The 17,234-nt window shown below is 39.2% G+C and overlaps 1 protein-coding gene across 1 annotated transcript in view; it reads right to left on the reverse strand.

The window, feature by feature from the left end:
• Positions 1-13,728, reverse strand: part of AFF4 (ALF transcription elongation factor 4) — a 75,641-nt gene extending 61,913 nt beyond the window's left edge. Inside the window, exon 1 of the mRNA XM_068979731.1 lies at positions 13,672-13,728. The gene's annotated coding sequence lies outside the window, so the exon portion shown is untranslated. The remainder of the gene's footprint in view (positions 1-13,671) is intronic.
• Between the last annotated feature and the right edge of the window lie 3,506 nt (positions 13,729-17,234).

Consider the following 17,234-nt stretch of genomic DNA (forward strand, 5'->3'; position numbering starts at 1 on the left):
AATAAATTTCACTATATATATATATATATATAACCACAATAAGAAAATATAGTACTCATAGTTTAAAAAAGGGTGCATTCCCAGTGAACCAGAAATTCATCACCTATAATTTTTTAAATAAAAACATGTAGTTTTATAAACTTTTAAAATTCAAAACCTCAAAAATGGTTGAAAGAGTAAAATGTGACCTTTAAGTTGCCTTTTTCAAATGTTCAGAACTAGTGTCTGCAATGTTACAAGGTTTTTTTTTTTAACTAGTGTCGATTATTAAACGATTTACACTTCAAAAGTCAAAATGAGAATTGAGCTAAGATTTCAATTATTTCAGAATCCAGTTTATTACAACTGCTATTAAACTGTAACTTTATGTTAAAGCAAAAAGCCTCACTGGTATAGAAATTCCTCTTGCCTCATTTGACAGCATTTCTTCACCCAAAGAGAGTCTGAAGAGGTAATTTCCTACAAGCAAGGGAAACAGGTTGTACACCTGTGGAGATCAAAGCCAACAATAACAAAACATCAGGTACCTCGGATGGGGAGGGAGATGGAAGGGAGGTTCAAGAGGGAGGGGAAATATGTATACCTATGGCTGATTCATGTTGATAGTTGACAGAAAACAAAATTCTCTAAAGTAATTATCCTTCAATTTAAAAATTAAAACTAAGCTGGGCTTATCTTCCAAGCACACATTAAAAAAAAAAATCAGGTACCAAAATAGAATTTTGCATGAAAGGACCTTCACCTGACGAGACTTCTAGAGCCTTCAGGGTTAAACTAACTAGTAAAGGGACTTCTCTGGTGTTCCAGTGGTTAGGGCTCTGCGCATCCAATGTGGGTAAGGGTAAGAGGGGTAGATCCCTGGCTGGGGAACTAAGATCCCACATGCCATGCCACAAGGCCAAAAAATAAAAATAACATAGTAAAAAAAAAATGGAAGCAAAGACAATTCCATACCATTTTTGCTTGCTTTATTATATCTTTACATATCATCTAACTTCTCATAATAACGTTTCATAAATCATTTTCAACTAGGCCCTCAAAGCTTCCCAGAAATTTTACTATTTTTCTCTGACAAATGCTCTTTCCTATTCCTCACAAGAATTTTCATGGGGCTCTATGACTCTTCCTCCTAACTTCCATTCCACAAATGACCTTGTCTTACTGAACAAAGATTAAAAAGATTAAAGATCAGAGAGAAATCTTCTCATCAATCAACCATCAACTTTCAAACTATCAGCACTGCATCCATTTTCTTCTTTCCTCTGGCTAAAAAAGAAAAAGCATCTATCAAAGAACAATTATGCCCATTTTGCTATCTTCTTCTAGACTTTTATCAGTAACTGACCTTTCTACAGCAACTTCAACTTTTCTCTCTTTAATTAATCCTTTCTATCATCATTCAAACATAGTTTTCTTTAAAAAAAGAAAGTCTTTCCTGATCCCATAGATCTCTCAAGCGACCGTTCTACCTCTCCTCTATTCTCTATGGGAAGGACTCTTGGTTATTCTCCATTTTCTCTGCAACCATTTGTTTCATTTACAAGTTACCCAAAAGGTGTTCGGAGCAATATAGTGAATACCTGGGTTACCAAGCTGCCTGGGAAACACAGCATTGCCAATGAAGGCTACTGTGTACCCCTCCTGGATCACATCTCCTGTGCTCCCTTCCTGACAGCCACTATTCTGATTTTGGTGTTAATCATTTTCTCATAAATTTCTTTATATTTTTACTATACATGTATGAATCCCTAAATAAGACATTGAATTGTTATGCATATTTTTCAACCTTTAAAAATGGTATACTCTATAAAGACTCGGAGCCTTTAAAATTTTCAACATTATGTTGAAGTTAATCCATCCTGACTCATGTGGCTGTAGTTAATTTATTTCCACTGCTGTATTATACACCCTCCAGATTTGTTTCCTCTTTTTCTGCCATTACAAACAATGCTGTAATGATAATTTTTATATACTTTTCTTTGTATCAATGACTGAGTGAGTTTTTCTGGAACAGATACCTACAAGTGGAATTGCTAGGTTTCAGGCAATGAGCATCTATTTTAACTGATACACACAAGCTGCTTTCTAAAATGTATCCAATCACTATGCAACATTCTGTTTCCAACCTTGAAACATTCTGTTTCCAGCTTCCCACATTCCACTCCTTTGCCAAGATCACACTCATTTGCAAGTTGCTAAATTCAACAGACACTCTATCATTTTAGTTGACCTACCATTCCACATATTCAGCCACTAATGGCTCCTTAACATACTTTTGGCCTCTATAACCTCCCAGTTTTCCTAGCATCAGGTTCTTCCGTTCTATCTACCAGACCTCTTAAAAATTGGTGCTCCTCTGCACTCAGTCATGAGTCTTATTCAGTCTCTGATTAACTTTACATTCTTTCCCTACATTCTCATGGCTTAAAATACCAACTATATGCCTACACTACAAATACCAAGATATGCTCCACATCACACCTTTCTCTTCTGAGATAGAGAACCACAAATTCAGGGATCTGTTTGATCATGTTCTTTGTCTGAGGAATATCAATCTCAGTACATCCAAAATTGATTTCTTGATCTCTTTTCCCTTCACTTCAACAACTCCTGCTCCAGTGATCCTCATTCTACCAACAAACTGCTCTTGCTGAATCCTCCCTTCAACCTCTCTCCACATCCAATCCATAATCATAGCCTCCAAAATATATCTTGTATTTATCAGTTCACTTTCTCCTCTACTGCCACTGTTCAAACAAGCCATCATTTTATCTCTGACTTGGACAAATGCTAGAGCCTTCTGATTGGGACTCCTAGTTTTCCTCTTCTCTCTCTAATCCATATTTTATACAGCAGTCAAAGTGATCTTTTTAAAACACAAATCAGATTATGTCACTTAAACCCTGATTAAAAACTTTTAGTAAGCTTTCCACCTGTAGGATAAACTTTAAGGTACTTAACATTGGCCTGCAAAGCCAGGACTTGACTTTCTCCTGATGTGACTCCTGCCTATGTATCTCATCAGATTCATTTTATATCCTGACACCCTCCCCTCCTAGCTCCCACTAAGGGCTGTTTTCGGGTTTCTTGAACTTGTGGTACTCCTTCCAGCTTGAGGAAATTCATGCAGATAATTCTTCAGAGTACCTGATCACAATTAAGTATAAACTTGTTTTGATGTTCATTAGTATTTCCTCTTCCACTAGACAATAATCCGTGAATGTGTTTTCCAGCATCGCATACCTGAATATAACCTAGCAGACAACCAAATAAGTAAGCTAATGAACTTCACAACCTGATAAAAAAGGAGTGATTATCTATTTATTAGGAGATAATATCTTGAGATCATGATATCCTTTACCTAATACCACAAAACACTATTATTTGGGGACTTCCCTGGTGGTCCAATGGTTAAGAATCCACCATGCTGTGTAGTGGATGCAAGTTCAATCCCTGGTCAGGTAACTAAGACCCCACATGCCTTGGCACAACTAGGACAGAGCACCGCAACTACTGAGTCCACACACCACAATGAGAGTTTGTGCACCGTTAACAAAAGATCCTACATGATGCAAAGAAGACCCTGGATGCCGCAACTAAGACATGACTGAAGCAGCCAAAAAAATAATTTTTTAAAATACTAATACTTCAAAATTGAAACAATTAGCATTTTATACCACACTAAAGTCAGACACTATTCTGCAACACATTTTAACTTAGTAGATTCTTAACATTTGCATTTAATGATTTGAGATTGACAAGAACTGAAATGTATTTCTTTACTAATTTGTTAAGCTATATATACAACTCTGATACTTTAATGATACTTCCTCACCTTAGAAATCAAACAGTATCACATTCAAGGTTTATTATGTTATTAAGCAGTATCCAATCTGAAACACTATTTGTCAAATTCATTACTAACAAACTGAGTTGCTCTTTTTAAAATATTAGACAATTTAAAACCTTAATTGAAGAGCAGAAATGCTTATTACATACACAAGTATGCTCACACTTAAGTGTAAGCATTAGAATATGAGTATTCATATTACTTGTAGCCAGCTGCCTCTCTTTAGATAATGTTTCTCTCAGTACTAAAACTAAACGCTCCTGCTTCCCTTAGTAAGTAATCCTGCATAGTGACATGCCCTGAAGCTGTTTTAGAAACATAACGAAATAAAACTATACTTTGGGCATTTACTAATACTTGAGAAATGTTTAAACCAAACTTAATTCGTTTAAATTTATCTCAAAAAACTGTGCTACCACTCTAAAAACATATAAACAAATCAAACTGAGAAGTCCACCTTTATCTTTGAAGATAAATAAATGGGTGGAAAGAATAGTTAAAAGTCAAATTTTAGAAATCTCTCTATAAAGAAGAAAATCTTTTGACTCAGTTTCTTACTTTGAAAGCACACAAATATCTAAAACCTGCAAAGGTATCTTATTGGAAACTTATGTACGAACCAATAATTATCTTTACAACTTTATAAAACAGATCTAATTAAGACATTTTCTACTTAAAAGTCATTAATAACTCTCCTCTCTATGGAAATCTAACAATTTTATCTCAGGTTGCAAAGCTGTCCAAAGTCCAATTTCTATCTACTTTTATAAAGACTTCAGTACTTATCTGAGCCCAAAAATAACCTACACATATTCAGATCCAGGTCTTTGCTCAAACTAGTCCCTCTACATATAACGTCCTTCCTTCTCTCCATTTCCATATACATCCATTTGAAAGTTTATCACATAGCACCCCTCCTTCAAGAAGGTCTCTAAGAATCCTCTGGGACCTAAACTCATTTACTTTCTGAAACATTTCTTCGTATTTCATTTGGCACTAACATTTGCCTCACATTATTGTTATTCTTCTACCTGCTTTCTCTACTCATCTCCATATTATAAGCCTCTAGAGAGAAAGAACTAAAGATATCATTTAACTTCCCCTCTCTCCTCTCTAGCACTTAACATAATGGCTGGCATACAACAGATATATACTCAAAACACTTGATGAATTTTATAAAGATAACACTAAAGTCTTAAAGCCTCAAGAGCCAAAGAGGCAGTGAGAGTACTTACTAAAAGTTGTGTTTCAGATATGTTGCCCATCTTTTTTTACCCACACAGTCTCCCGTTTCTTAAGACCTGCTTACATTTCACAACAATAAGACAGTAGGTTTTCTTTTTCCCGCATTCAATACATTATAAACCCAATAAATCATTACTATTGATACTTCACAAATTCTGTTGTTTTTAAAGCAATTTCTCTAAAAGAAAAACAAAACAAACAAAAAAAAGAAACACAAGTATAGAAATGATTAATTTCTATTTTTACTTAAACCCTGTACTCTCAAATGTTCACCAAATATAAGTGCTAGACTGTAAAATCTCAGCATCATACTTGGCAAACTGAGATGGTATGAAAACTGAGTGTTTCAGTAACAACACTCAGAAAGAAACGATCGGCTCAAAAAGTACTGCAAGACTGCTTTCATTTATAGGACCTGAGGAAGCCAAGAGAAAATAACACAGGTCCAAAAGGCTAAATAAAAGTTTTATTACTCAAAAATGCATCTAGCAAATTCAGCAAAAGTTAAAAAGCATTACATAGCAAAGGTTCTTTAGAATTAACACTAAAAAGGAATTCTTTCTAATCAATTTCATCTTCACCTGCTTATTTCCAAGACAAGTGGTAAAAAAGTATCTGAATTTCCTGAAATATATTTTAGTGCTTTGCCTGCGTGCTGTCGCGTCATATTCATGTCCAACTCTTTGCGACCTTATGAACTGTAACCCACCACACTCTTCCATCTGTGGGGATTCTCCAGGCAAGAATACTGAAGTGGGCTGCCATGCCCTCCTCCAGGGGATCTTCTGGACCCAGGGATCGAACCTGTGTCTCTTACATCTCCTGCATTGGCAGGCGGGTTCTATACTACTATCGGCACTGGGAAGCCCATTTAGTGCCTTAGAATACTTTAAAAAAAAAAAAAAAGGTGAGAGAAAAAATGCTAACATATTGACTGAAAGTATACTCAAGGCTTGTAAACTTACATCAGCCCCTACCCTAATTACCCTAAATTCTTGTTAATAAGGTTCTGCTGCTGCTGCTGCTGCTAAGTCGCTTCAGTCATGTCCGACTCTTCACGACCCCATGGACTGCAGCCTACCAGGCTCCTCCGTCCATGGGATTTTCCAGGCAAGAGTACTGGAGTGGGGTGCCCATTGCCTTCTGCACCATACCAGCTAGTAGTCCTTAAATGTCAATTTTAAGGAGGCTTTACTTGCTAACTCTGGCAATCTTTCTTGTTCACTTGTGGTTTCGTACCTTCATGGCAATCCACTCTAACATTCTTGAAGGGATAATCCCACGTACAGAAGAGCCTGGTGGGCTATAGTCCATGGGGTTGCAAAGAATCAGACACGACTGAGCATGCATGTAACTTAATGAAAACTATGTTAAATGTATATATAGAATAATGACTGCTGAAGTTTGAATAAAACACTCACACTGCAAACAAATTGTTTCATATTGATTAATTACAAGATGGGATCTACCAGATACACCTCACAGTGAAAATATAATACTACTAGCCCAGGTTTATATTAACATATACATGATCCAATTTAACTCACCGTCTTGCCCTGCCTGAGCATCATTAGTATAATGATGCTTTAAAGCATTAGTTATAATGCTTTATAACTTGGCACAAACATGTTAATAAACAAAATCTAATAAACAAACAAAATCTAAACTCCCAAATGATTACTTGGCTATAAATCAGTCCTTTAGAAGTTAACATAAAATTCACTAATGTACAAGAATCCCCAGTTGGAATACTACAGAAAATGCCACACTACTAAGGAGTTCAAGGAGAAGTGAATTTGCAATTTGAGGGGAAAAAAAAAAAATCACTCTGGTAAAGGATGAAGTAGATTACAAGGTAACAAATGAGAAGACTATTGCAATAACCCAGGTAAGAAATGAAAGCATGGATTAAGACAGTAATGGTAGGAGTGTTGATAATGTAGATAAAGGGCTTGGATTCAAAGATTTTATGGAGGTAGAATCTTAGGGATAGACAGATGTGAGAAGTAAAACAGGAATCAAGGACAACCTGCAGGTTTCTAGGAAAAATGATAGTGGTATAATCTCTGAGGAAGGAAAACAGAATTTAGGAGTGAGGGGATTGAGAAGTAGTAGAATAGTTAAATTCAACATAATTAAAACTTATGGGGACTATCTGATCAGCTTCTAGTCCTAGAAGCTCACTCACGCCCAGTTCTCCAAATTCTCTCACCCATTCACACAGATGTACTAAGAGCAACTACGTTACAACAGAAGCTAGAGTGTGATCTTACCTACAGGGTACAGTTGACAGGTAAAGTTTGAATTTTTAACTAAAGCTAGGCCAATGTGCAGACCCCACCTGTTTTATTTAAATATCTATCTATATATGCAAGTATGTGTGTATAAACAGACCTATACGCACATATACATATATCTACACATATACATACATACAAATAGACACATATACATACAATCAAACAAAAAATACCCTAACAGTCATCACAGTAAACAGGACCTTGTAACTAACTCCTCAACCCTAAGGCAATCCTCAGACTAAAATATCCACTAAGGGCCATTTGATCTGCTAAGACAGAAGTTGACAAACTTTTTAAAAGTAAATATTTTTGACTTTATAGGCATAAAGTTAGGACTACTCAACTCTGCCACTGTAGTAGCAAAAGCACTTACATATAATAAGTGAACAAATGGGTGTGCTATCTGTGCTCCGGTAAAACTTTTATTCAGGGACACTGAATTTTGAGCTTCCTATAATTCTCATATACCACAAAATATTCTTCTTTTGATTTTTTTCTCACCATTTTAAAAATGTTAAAACCACTCTCAGCTCTCAGGCCATACAAAAGCAGGCAGCACTGGACCTACCAACCATAACGTGTCAATCATTGTGTGAAGGCAACAGAACTGCCCTCTTCTAAAATTCTTTCAAATGCCTTCTAAGTGTAAGCCTCAACCTAAAACAACAGAAAAGGAAAATCTTTCTAGTGGACAGAACTGAAAATCTTCATCTTCATTTGGCTCATCAAAAAACTCACTCCATTTGCAAGGAAATAAGTCAGCAAATGAAGGCCCATGTAATTTGCCAGTTCTATCATTCACCTTATACTGTACCTGTCCAGCAAGACATGGTGTAAGTTTTGGAACAATGATACCTTCCTTTCCCTTCCCCTCCTAAGAGTTTCAGGGTTTTTTTTTCCCCTATCACCGTGTATCAGTTATGTTAGGAATGCTTAAATTTAGTATTTACTCCACAATTTTCAGACCTGTGACAAAGCATATCTAGGCCTGATTAACAAGGAGTATCACCTTTAGAATCTGGACTCAGAGAACAATGACCTCTGGATGCAGTAAGTAGATATGATTTGGGTTATTTCCGTAGCAGAGATGAGTGTTTGCTGGTATAGATAGTGATATTATATTAAACAAAATATTAAATATATATAAGAAAAGTAGGACTCTGTGTGTACTAAATAGCCATGGAATGAACGAACTGGACAACTGTTTTAGCGTGTCCTTTATTCCTCTTCTCTGCAGGATGCAACCCTGTAGCCAAAGCTGTGGTCCAGAGGTGGACATATAACCTAATGAGTCCCTTTATTGAGATCTGAGATTAAGAATCAGGTCAGCCTCTCTGATGGCAGAAGATACAAGATTTAAAACTCAAGACACTAGTAAGTATTAAAGTTGATCGGCAGCAGAAGAGAACTAACTCAACACACAAATAGCATCTTGTAGAAAAAAAAAAAAAGTATCTTGTGAGATACAGAGGATACTCTTGACCTCACATGGAGCCTCTGGATCTAGTTCTTCCTGACTTCTAGCTGTCCTCCTATGGCTTGATTGACTTCCTGAGAATTCATGGGAATTCCAATAAATTCTTTTTGCTTAAGTTAGGAATGTGTCATTTTCCTGACTAAAACAAGTTACCTATTGGGCAACCTCAAGAGGGATAGTCAGTTGGATCAAAGAGTTCTAGTGAGTTTAAAACACTTAAAGATGGTAGTTACAGCAATAAAAATGGATGAAATCACCCAGAAGAGTGAAAACAGGTCAAGGTGAAAATTCATAACTGTCAATATGATTAGCAGAGAATTAAGCATCTGCAAAGAGGCAGCTAGTACTAAAAAAGGCAGGAAAGGGACAGAGTCATAAAAGTCAAGTAAATAAACAGTTATCAAGGAGACAATGGGTAACAATATCAAGTATAGAAAGACGTAAACGACTAAGCAATGACTATACAATTTGACCATGCAGAAGTTAAGGTGGCCTTGGTAAGAGCAATTTTACTGGCATGCTAGGATGAGAAGCCAGGCTGAGAGTTCAAGAATACATGGGAAGTACAGGACTCTACCTATGAAGTATTCTTCCCATTAAAAAGAAAATTCACGTCTGAACTGGATCAAGCTTCTAGATGTAACTACCAATTTACAGGAAAAACAGTGGACAGAGGAACATATTACATGAAACCACAGGGATGTAATCAGCAAAATCCAGACTATGTGAAATCTCATGGGCAAAGGCTTGGTTTCTTTAACAAACCAACTGCATAGGAATAAAAACAAAAAGACAGTGAGGAACCCATAGAGGAAAAAAGAAAAGAGAGTTGAGACACACATCAATCCAATATGATGTATGAATCTTCTTTGGATCCTAATTCAGACAGACTGTTTAAAACAAAAACTCAAGTAAGGGAAATTTGAACAATGACTACAATATGTGATGATATTAAGGAATCACTATTAATTTTTTAAGTAAAATCTTAAATTGGATTATTGCTTTAATTCTTAGAACCACCCAATAATACAGTATAACAGTCTTTATTCTACTAGTGAGTCTTCCCTGACTGTGCCTGAAGTCATCCAACGTGCTACAGTTCCATAGTTAATGCATAACACATAATTATTAAGAGAGATACAGTGATACAAGGACTCAAAGGAGATAGGGCACAATTAGAGTAGGGTGGAGTCAAGTAAAACTTAAGGTAATGGTATTTGCATTGTGCCTTAAAAGATGGTGAAATGTAAAGAGGTAGGACTAAAAGAGGAAAAGTGATATTTCAGATAGAAGGAATGATAGCAACTGGAAAGAGGTGGGAAGACCTATCTATGAAGAGCACTGACTGTACTCACCTTTCCATAAAATTGTCCCCATCCTAATGATGACAAAAAGAAAAAGTCAAAGAAGCTGAGGAAGCCCAGTTCCAGGACAGATCACGACAGTATCTGGGTAGCCAAACCATACTGGCTTTATCCAGAACAGTCTATTTATAGAGTCAATTTCTGGGCGTGAGGAGTTAACTACAAGTGTAGGGGTGCTTTTCTTAAACCAAAGAGAAAGGTAGCAAGATAACAAGTCAAGTTAGCTTTAAGTGGTTTTTAGCCACTGACTATACCTTATTCCATAATAACTGAGACTGGCACACACCATCCCAGAGATCAAATATAATTGTTCCAACTTAGAGGAAATAAAAAAGGAAGTAGGAAAAGCATAATGAAGACTGGGGGGTTAAAAAGTTAAAAAAACTATATATATTATACAGAAAAGATTTTATAGTAAGAATAAGAATAGCTCTAAGAATCTGTAGAATAAAGCTTAACTAAAAAATAAAATCTACCATATGATCCAACAACCACACTCTTGGCCAAAAACTATAATTCAAAATGATACATGCATCTTATGTTCACTGCAACACTATTCACAATAGCCAAGACATGGAAACAACCTAAATGTTCATTGACAGATGAATGGATAAAGAAGATGTGGTGCATATATACACAATGGAATATTACTCGGTCATAAAAAAGAACAAAATAATGCCATTTGCAGCAACATGGAAACAACTAGAGATTATCATTCTAGGTGAAGTCAGAAAGAGAAAGGCAAATAACATAAGATACCACTTATGTGGAACCTAAACTATGGCACAAATGAACCTATCTACAAAACAGAAACAGACTCAAAAGACATAGAGAACAGACTTGTGCCTGGGGAGGGGACACCTAGGGTGAGGGATGGACTGGGAGTTTAGGGTTAGTAGATGCAAACTATTACATACAGAATGGATCAACATTCTGTATGTTTATCCTACTGTACAGCACAAAGGTCCTACTGTACAGCACAAAGAACTATATTCAATATCCTGGAGTAAACCATAATGGAAAAGAATATAAAAAGATAATGTATATATGTATGTAACTGAGGCACTGCTATACAGTGGAAATTAACACAACATACTTCGATAAAAAATAAATTAAAAAACTAATAAAATCAAATAAAATCTAAGTCATCTATTTTTATAATACACACTTCACTTCTGGGTCACTGTCCAGGTGTACCTTCATTTGATACTTAGGAATACCTCTTTGATTTTTATGAAAAAAAAAAAATTGAAGAGAAGGCCTCATACATTTTGGACTCCATTCTAAACCAGTAGATGGTCACAAAAGAAACACCTGTTTTCTTTGTTCCTCTCAGGTACAAATAAAACTATGACATTTACCTTAACCCTTAAAAACAAAAGATACATAATTTTAGACGTCTTCACCTTCTGTCATCTTCTGTAGCTGATAGTTACTTTTTCCCCTTCAGATACTGGTCACTTGCTCATATGATTTTTTTAGGGGTACCCTTTTGTGAAATCTTGGGTTGGATATCCCATTCAAATTCAACCTAATAACTGTATAAAATATTGGGGAGGACACAAAGATATACAGTCCTTGCTCTAAAGACACAACAGACCTATTAAAAAATCACAATAAAAAGCAGAATGCATCAGCTCTCACAAAGAGGTACAACATCTTAAGGGCCCAGAGAAGGGAATGTACATCATCTGACAAGCAGAAACTGAATCTAAATGAAAAGATGCTATCTTTAAGAATACTTAATTACACAGCTTCAGAGCACTGTAGAATCACCTTTACACCTCAAAATGGTAGACTATTTTCCAATGAATACAGCTAAGCTCTTTTTTTAATCAAACCATAAAGGTTTGGTCATTCACAAACATCCTGTCTTGTCCCCACCTGACAGAGAATTTTATTTAAAGCAAAATCTGGCTACTGTTCCTGTAGAGCTAACAAAAACCAAAGTCGTGAGCCTGCAAGCCACCATAAACTGAATGAAACTGCTGGTGTTAAACACACACACACACAATTTTTTAATTGCTTCAGGTAAGTTAAGGCTAAAAGAGAATTTAAAATAACTTTTTTTGTGTGTTTGGAGACTGAAAGAGGCAGTGATGAAAAAGTAAAATAAACCTGAGCAATTTAAAGAAGCCAGCTTTGTTAAAAACCAGATGGCCACTTGCCAACACTTCTTCAGGAACATAAGACCAAAGATGATTCTAGGCAAGATTCACTGGCCACAGAGGCTCTTTATTAAACACAAAATCAAGAAAGTTCTCATAAATATTTCAATTTTAGTAAGTTAAAGGACTGTTAAATAAAAGGAGCACTTTACAAAGCTTTGCAGAATCAATATGGAAACAAAGCTCTGTGCTTTTAACATTTGAGCCCTCAAACACAAGACACATTTTAAACGTCACATTTACAAACATCCTATTCACAAACAACTGTAGCCTAAATTCCGTCAGGAAAAGTAATGGTAACTGGAAAAGGGACTGGCCTTAGTTTAAAATCTCCAACAGGTCAGCAGAAAAGAAATCGCACGATTCTGAATTGCAACTGTCTGAGAACCCTAAATAGAACTCTTCGTCTTAGGCTGAACTCTATACGCAAGCATTTCACATCTGTACCTTCAACTTCCTATAAATGATATCGTTTGTGAAAGAAAAAACAATAAGGATGCTCCTCAAACTCCTATATCCCATGATCCATCCTCAAAGAGTGGAAGGAACAGCAAAGTGGAAGGAACAAAGCACTGACGTCAATTACGAGATTAACCCCGGGCACAGGCAGCTGGAGGGAAGGCCTACACATCAATACCCAAATACAAGCTATCGGGGTAACTAGATAGCAGGGCGATTCAGAAGTTATGGGGGCTATTCAAGTATTACACCCCCATATTCCCATTTTTAGTCAATCCCCTTCGCCAGTCGAAGGCGGAAATTTTTTTTCCTTTTTTTTTCTTTTTTGCGGGGGGGGGGGAGGAGGAGGAGGAGGAGGAGGAGGAGGAGGAGGAGGAGGAGGAGGACGTGCGCAGGATCGCGAGAAGGAAAGCGAGAACTAGTTGGGTAATGATAGCCAGAACCCAGGCCTATTCTCTCTTTTAACTAGAAATAACTTGAAATTGAGGAGGGTATTAAAAAGTAACAGATCAGTCGATGATGAATTTCTGAGGGAAGGAACGGATTAGGGACGAAAGGAGAAACGGTGAAGATGGCTTTCTGGGAATTTTTGTTAGGATTGGGTTAGCCTTTAAATTTTTCTTTTCTTTCTTCTTTTTTTTTTTTTTTTGAGGGTCGGGAGTGGAAGGCGAAGACGAGGGAAGAAGCCGGATCGAGCAGCCCTAACCTGGAAGGTCTCTCAGAGCCCCCAGGCGAACCCTGTTTTCCCCTCCCCCCACCCCTCCCCGCGGCCGGCCCGGCCCTCAGTCAGTCCGTCTGCTGTTCTCACCTCCAGTCCCGGCTCCGCTAGGCCCGAACCATTTCCCTGTTGCGGCAGAGGCGGCGCCGAGCCTGCACCTTCACGGGACGCGCATTCGAGCCCGCCGGGGGGGCGGCGACAGGCTGCCAAGGGCGAGGAGCTCCGGGCGGCGGCGGCGGCGGCGGCGGCTCGAGAGGTCTCAAACAGCGCAGGCGGCGGCGACGTACCTCACACACCACAGGCGGAGGTCCCGCCCCGCTCCATGACTGTCGGGCCTAGCCCCCGACGGCCGGCTGAGGCGACAGGGGCGGGCTGACGAGGACCTGGCACTGGGCTCCCCCGCCCCGTCCGCTGGCGACGGCGGCTCGACTACCGCAGCCAGGACTGTGACTGACGCGGCGGCCGCGCCACCCATGTGACCAGGGCCGGGCGGGGACGAGAGCGTCACGTGGCGACGCCGCGCCCCTCCCTGCCACAAAAACGGAGGGCTACGGGGCCTGCTGCGTTGGGGGGTGACGCTGACGGTGGTGACGTGCGCTGCCGCCGGATCCGAAGACCCGGGGCAAGCCGGGTACTAGCTCAGGTGGCCTAGGCCAGAGTCCCGGCGGCAGCGTCTCACAGGGCCGGCTGGGCAGGGCCGGGCCGGCTGGGCAGGGCCCGGCCTGCACACCCCGGCGCGCGGCCGCTAGTGAGGTTCGGGAGGGCGGGGCCGGGCTCAGCCGGATCTACCGGTTCTGGGGCTCAGGAGAGCAGTCTGTCAGCCCCTGCTAAGGGTGTGGCTGAAGCCCCCAGACCCTCTGTCAGGTGCTGACCTCGAAGCCCGGGGTCAGTTACGAGACCCTCCTCAGCTCCGGCCGAAAAGGGAAGTTTGCCGGGAGTTTCTGTGCAGGAGGCCGCCTAAAACCTCGCATGAACTTCCACGAGCCAAGCCAGCCCTTTTTTCTTCCTCATCTCAACAGCTTCTACCATTAGTACTTTCTTCAGGACAGTCCAAACACTTTCCTTCAGTTCTTAACATCCGTGCCAGTCAGAGCAAGCTATAATTTTATGGAGACTAAATCATAGTTACAGACTCAGTTCAGTTCAGTCGCTCAGTCGTGTCCAACTCCTTGCAACCCCACGGACTGCAGCACGCCAGTCTTCCCTGTCTGTCACCAACACCCGGAGAGTACTCAAACTCCTGTTCATCGAGTCGCTGATGCCATCCAACCGTCTCATCCTCTGTCCTCCCCTTCTCCTCCCGCCTTCAATCTTTCCCGGCATCAGGGTCTTTTCCATTGAGTCAGCTTTTCCTATCAGGTGGCCAAAGTATTGGAGTTTCAGCTTCAACATCAGTCCTTCCAATAAGTATTCAGGGCTGATTTCCTTTAGGATTGACTGCTTGGATCTCTTTGCAGTCCAAGGGACTCTCAAGAGTCTTCTCCAACACCACGGTTCAAAAGCATCAGTTCTTCAGTGCTCAGCTTTCTTTATAGTCCAACTCTCACATCCATACATGACTACTGGAAAAACCATAGCTTTGACTAGACAGACGTTTGTTGGTAAAGTAATGTCTCTGCTTTTTAATAGGCTATCTAGGTTGGTCATAGCTTGTCTTCCAAGGAGCAACTGTCTTTTAATTTCAAGGCTGCAGTCACCATCTTGCGGTGATTTTGGAGCCCCCTCCAATTTGCCATGAAGTGATGGGACCAGATGCCATGATCTTCGTTTTCTGAATGTTGAGTTTTAAGCCAACTTTTTCACTTTCCTCTGAAAGAGGAGAGGCTTTCATCAAGAGGCTCTTTAGTTCTTTGCTTTGTGCCATAAGAGTGGTGTCATCTGCATATCTGAGGTTATTGATATTTCTCCCAGCAATCTTGATGCCAGCTTGTGCTTCATCCAGCCCAGCATTTCTCATGATGTACTCTGCATATAAGTTAAATAAGCAGGGTGACAATATACAGCCTTGACAAACTCCTTTCCCGATTTGGAACCAGTCTGTTGTTCCATGTCCAGTTCTAACTGTAGCTTCTTGACCTGCATACAGATTTCTCAGAAGGCAGATCAGGTTGTCTGGTATTCCCATCTCTTTAAGAATTTTCCAGTTTGTTGTGATCCGCACAGTCAAAGGCTTTGACGTAGTCAATAAAGTAAAAGTAGATGTTTTTCTGGAACTCTCTTGCTTTTTCTATGATCCAGCGGATGTTGACAATTTGATCTCTGGTTCCTCTGCCTTTTGTAAATCCAGCTTCAGACTAGACAGGATTTTCAAAGTGTCTCATAGTTACACGAATATGGTAACTATCCAGAGAAACTACTTTGGGTTCATTATTTGGAAAACACTTTATAATTTCCTGTTTCTTATCTGTTTTCTTTCCACCTAGGGCCTTCATGGAAAGCTGGGGGTTTTTTTCCTTTCACTTTCTACTAATTTTGAAGGAAGCATTTTAAAGACTTTTTAAAATAAAATTCAAGGATTTTAGGAGCTTTTTGATAAACTATAAAGAATGTGCATATGAAAATGTTTTTATTAGTCCTAAAAGATGGTCCTAAATTTATTAGGACTAATGAATTTATTAGTTCTAAATTCATCAGAATCATTATTTTTTCTTCATATAATCTGAAGTGACAACATATTCTTTAAAGCTAAACTATATAGATTTTGTCTATGTATCTATATAAATCAGGAAATGTAGTCATGCAAAACCCAAAATGAACTATGATAAAGTAGAGTGAAAAATAATTGGCACCCGCATCTCTGACCTTCAACTACTCCAGTTCTGGAGGCAATCCCTTAACCTTCCCCAAGATGTGTCATAAATATATATTAAAATACATGTACTTTTTATGCAAAAGATAACATACTGTATATACCGTTAAGTTCATTTCCTCAGTTAAATATCCTGGATATCTTCTCAGTTCAGTTCAGTCAGTCGTGTCTGACTCTTTGCGATCCCATGAATTGCAGCACACCAGGCCTCCCTGTCCATCACCAACTCCCGGAGTTCACTCAAACTCACATCTGTCGAGTCCGTGATGCCATCTAGCCATCTCATCCTCTGTTGTCCCCTTTCCTCTGCCCCCAATCCCTCCCAGCATCAGAGTCTTTTCCAATGAGTCAACTCTTTGCATGAGGTGGCCAAAGTACTGGAGTTTCAGCTTTAGAATCATTCCTTCCAAAGAACACCCAGGACTGATCCCCTTTATGATGGACTGGTTGGATCTCCTTGCAGTCCAAGGGACTCTCAAGAGTCTTCTCCAACACCACAGTTCAAAAGCATCAATTCTTCGGCGCTCAGCTTTCTTCACAGTCCAACTCTCACATGTATACATGACTACTGGAAAAACCATAGCTTTGACTAGATGGACCTTTGTTGGCAAAGTGATGTCTCTGCTTTTGAATATGCTATCTAGGTTGGTTATAACTTTCCTTCCAAGAAGTAAGCATCTTTTAATTTCATGGCTGCAGTCACCATCTGCAGTGATTTTGGAGCCCCCAAAAATAAAGTCCGACACTGTTTCCACTGTTTCCCCATCTATTTCCCATGAAGTGATGAGACCAGATGCCATGGTCTTCGTTTTCTGAATGTTGAGCTTTAAGCCAACTTTTTCAC

Source organism: Capricornis sumatraensis, chromosome 9, assembly GCF_032405125.1.
Source record: "Capricornis sumatraensis isolate serow.1 chromosome 9, serow.2, whole genome shotgun sequence".
NCBI classification, from domain to species: domain Eukaryota; kingdom Metazoa; phylum Chordata; class Mammalia; order Artiodactyla; family Bovidae; genus Capricornis; species Capricornis sumatraensis.